The sequence below is a fragment of the Lampetra planeri genome, unplaced genomic scaffold (assembly GCF_965212315.1).
Source record: "Lampetra planeri unplaced genomic scaffold, kcLamPlan1.2.h2 scaffold_656, whole genome shotgun sequence".
NCBI lineage: Eukaryota > Metazoa > Chordata > Hyperoartia > Petromyzontiformes > Petromyzontidae > Lampetra > Lampetra planeri.
The window spans coordinates 10,001-15,000 of record NW_027615479.1 but is presented as its reverse complement, the minus strand read 5'-3'; positions in this window follow the sequence as shown (position 1 = coordinate 15,000).

Below are 5,000 nucleotides of genomic sequence, written 5' to 3'. Positions count from 1 at the left end.
CCGCGTAGTTCGTGAAGCCTTTGATGGCTGCACCAGAGGAATTTCCATCTTGTACACAGATACAATGGGAGGCTGATCGATTCCCGGGTGAGGTCAAGGGATGGCTCCCTATTGGTCAACCACGTTATGTATGCCGATGATCTGGTAATAGCTGCTCATTCAGAGGAGGAGTTGGAGACGCTGCTGCTGAGACTGGAGCGTGCCACTAAGAGGTGGGGCCTTACCATCAGCCCCACCAAAACTAAGCACCTGCCTGGGTATTTTGTACCATCGGACACTCCACCCCCACAACTCCCAATCGGTGATGGGGCAGTTGTGGAGAGAGTGGAGAGTGTCCCACACCTGGGCAGTGTGCTCATGACCAGCTCCGGTTTATCAGCAGAGGTCTCAAGAATCAGTCGAGCGGCAATATCTTTTCATCGGTTGCGTAACGCTGTGTGGAAGCTGCCTGGTCTGTCGCTCCGCACGAAGCTTCAGGTCTTCTCGGCCACGGTCATTCCCTCCCTTCTCTACGCTTGCGAAACGTGGACCCCCCCTAATGGAGCATATTCGCCGATTGGAAACATTTAGGCTGGCCCGCCTACGATCCATCCTGGGTTTAACCTGCAGGCTGGATTGTGTGAGGAGCTCACAAATCCTTGAAAGATCTGGGCAAAGTCCCATCGGTGAGCTCCTCCGGCAGGCAAGGCTGCGTTGGCTGGGTCATGTAGCCCGCATGCCCAGCCACCGCATGCCTAAACAGCTTTTGTTTGTCCGGATAGAGGGGGCTAAACAGGCACGGCTAGAGAAAAGATGGAGTGATGTGGTACAGGAGGACGTGGAGCTGAGTGGACTTGCCGATGACTGGTACCAGCGGTGTCAAGATCGGCCTCAGTGGAGGAGGCTCGTGAAGGACGCTACTGGGCAGTTGGAGGCAGTCGCCCTCCAACAACAACGGAGGGCGGAGGAGCGACGCTCACAACAACGAGCGGAGCGCCGGGTGGCTAAAGCACAGCAAGTGGGCACAGTAGGGGGCACAGGTGGTGCATCAGCCGGTCATCTCAGTCATCTCGGTCATCTCGGTCATCTCGGTCAGTCGACCCGTGGCACCTGCTGGGTCTGCCCCGTGACCTCCTGCCAGCGGGCGTTCGACACTTCACGTGGCAGCCTCAAGGTGCACTTGGCCTGGCACAAGCGTCGTGGTGACGTCCCCGCCACTTCGTGGCGAATGGCGGTTGTTGTTGATGATGATGGTGGTGGTGGTGGTTGTTGTTGAGCCTCTGTGGGTGTCTCTGCGGATTACTGTGGGTCTCTGTGGGTCTCTATGAGTCTCTGTGTATCTCTATGGGTCTCTGCGGGTCACAACACACTCCACGCAAACTTCTCTGCGACCACCACGATGTCGCTCATGCAAATCGTCGTGTCTCCCCCGGGGCCGATGTGGTAATGCCACCATGTCTAGCGGCACGCAGTTTGTGACATTTAATTTCACAAAAATGTAACAAATGTAGAAACTTAAATAAATATATAAATGTCTCGACGATTCTACTTGGATTCGTAAGCCCCCAAGGGTGATGTTGATGTTGATGGTTGTGGTGGTGGTGGTGGTTGGTGGTGGTGGTTGTTGTTGATGATGTTGATGGTTGTGATGGTGGTTGTTGGTGGTGGTGGTTGTTGATGATGATGTTGATGGTTGTGGTGGTGGTTGTTGGTGGTGGTGGTTGTTGATGATGATGTTGATGGTTGTGGTGGTGGTGGTTGGTGGTGGTGGTTGTTGTTGATGATGTTGATGGTTGTGATGGTGGTTGTTGGTGGTGGTGGTTGTTGATGGTGGTGGTGGTGGTTGTTGATGATGATGTTGATGATGATGTTGATGGTTGTGGTGGTGGTGGTGGTTGGTGGTGGTGGTTGTTGTTGATGATGTTGATGGTTGTGATGGTGGTTGTTGGTGGTGGTGGTTGTTGATGGTGGTGGTTGTTGATGATGATGATGTTGATGATGATGTTGATGGTTGTGGTGGTGGTGGATGTTGATGGTGGTGGTGGTTGTGGTTGTTGGTGGTGGTTGTTGATGATGATGTTGATGGTTGTGGTGGTGGTGGTGGTTGATGGTAGTGGTGATGGTTGTGGTGGTTGATGGTGGTGGTGGTTGTTGATGATGTTGATGGTTGTGGTGGTGGTGGTTGTTGGTGGTGGTTGTTGTTGATGATGTTGATGGTTGTGATGGTGGTTGTTGGTGGTGGTGGTAGTTGTTGAGGATGATGATGATTGTGGTGGTGGTGGTTGTTGTTGGTGGTGGTGGTTGTTGAGGATGATGATGATGGTTGTGGTGGTGGTGGTTGTTGTTGGTGGTGGTGGTGGTTGTTGATGGTTGTGTTGGTGGTGGTTGTTGTTGGTGGTGGTTGTTGATGGTTGTGTTGGTGGTGGTTGTTGTTGGTGGTGGTTGTTGATGGTTGTGTTGGTGGTTGTTGTTGATGATGTTGATGGTTGTGGTGGTGGTTGGTGGTGGTGGTGGTGGTTGTGGTTGTTGAGGATGATGATGATGTTGTTGGTGGTGGTGGTGATGGTGGTGGTGGTGATGGTGGTGGTTGTTGATGGTTGTGGTGGTGGTTGGTGGTGGTTGTGGTTGTTGAGGATGATGATGATGTTGTTGGTGGTGGTGGTGATGGTGGTGATGGTGGTGGTTGTTGATGGTTGTTGTTGTTGGTTGTGGTGGTGGTTGTTGTTGAGGATGATGATGATGATGTTGTGGCTAAGTACGGAGCGAAAGAAGTTCTATATACACTACACTACACACTACTACACTATACACTACACTATACACTACACACTACTACACTATACACTACTACACTATACACTACACTACACACTACTACACTATACACTACACTATACACTACTACACTACACTATACACTACACTATACACTACTACACTATACACTACTACACTATACACTACACTATACACTACACTATACACTACTACACTATACACTACACTATACACTACTACACTACACTATACACTATACACTACACTATACACTACTACACTACACTATACACTACACTATACACTACACTATACACTACTACACTACACTATACACTACACTATACACTACTCTATACACTACTACACTACACTATACACTACACTATACACTACTACACTATACACTACTACACTATACACTACACTATACACTACACTATACACTACTACACTATACACTACACTATACACTACTACACTATACACTACTACACTATACACTACTACACTATACACTACACTATACACTACACTATACACTATACACTACTACACTATACACTACTACACTATACACTACTACACTATACACTACACTATACACTACTACACTATACACTACACTATACACTACACTATACACTACTACACTATACACTACTACACTATACACTACACTATACACTACTACACTATACACTACACTATACACTACACTATACACTACTACACTACACTATACACTATACACTACTACACTATACACTACACTATACACTACACTATACACTACTACACTACTACACTACTACACTACTACACTATACACTACTACACTATACACTACACTATACACTACACTATACACTACTACACTATACACTACTACACTATACACTACTACACTATACACTACTACACTATACACTACTACACTATACACTACACTATACACTACACTATACACTACTACACTATACACTACACTATACACTACACTATACACTACTACACTATACACTACACTATACACTACTACACTATACACTACACTATACACTACTACACTATACACTACTACACTATACACTACACTATACACTACACTATACACTACACTATACACTACTACACTACACTATACACTACTACACTATACACTACTACACTATACACTACTACACTATACACTACTACACTATACACTACTACACTATACACTACACTATACACTACACTATACACTACTACACTATACACTACACTATACACTACACTATACACTACTACACTATACACTACACTATACACTACTACACTATACACTACACTATACACTACTACACTATACACTACTACACTATACACTACACTATACACTACACTATACACTACACTATACACTACTACACTACACTATACACTACTACACTCTGGTGGTGGTTGTTGTTTTAGTTGTAGTTGTGGTGGTTGTTGTGGTGGTTGTTGTTGTTAAGGTGATTGTTGTTGTTAAGGTGATTGTTGTTGTTGTTGTGGTGGTTGTTGTTGTGGTGGTTGTTGTAGTTGTGGTGGTTGTTGTTGTTAAGGTGATTGTTGTTGTTGTTAAGGTGATTGTTGTTGTTGTTAAGGTGATTGTTGTTGTTGTGGTGGTTGTTGTTGTTGTGGTGGTTGTTGTTGTTGTGGCGAGGCAGCATTCAACATACAGCATGCAACATGCCTCGTATCGTGTGGCAGTGTGTGAGTGTGTGTGTCTGTGTGTGTCTGTGTGAGTGTGTGTGTCTGTGTGTGTGTGTGTCTGTGTGTGTGTCTGTGTGTGTGTGTGTCTGTGTGTGTGTCTGTGTGAGTGTGTGTGTCTGTGTGTGTGTGTCTGTGTGAGTGTGTGTGTCTGTGTGTGTGTGTGTCTGTGTGAGTGTGTGTGTCTGTGTGTGTGTCTGTGTGAGTGTGTGTGTCTGTGTGTGTGTGTGTCTGTGTGAGTGTGTGTGTCTGTGTGTGTGTGTCTGTGTGTGTGTGTCTGTGTGAGTGTGTCTGTGTGTGTGTGTCTGTGTGTGTGTGTGTGTGTCTGTGTGTGTGTCTGTGTGTGTGTCTGTGTGTGAGTGTGTGTGTGTCTGTGTGTGTGTCTGTGTGTGTGTCTGTGTGTGAGTGTGTGTGTCTGTGTGTGTGTCTGTGTGTGTGTGTCTGTGTGTGTGTGTCTGTGTGTGTGTGTCTGTGTGTGTGTCTGTGTGTGAGTGTGTGTGTCTGTG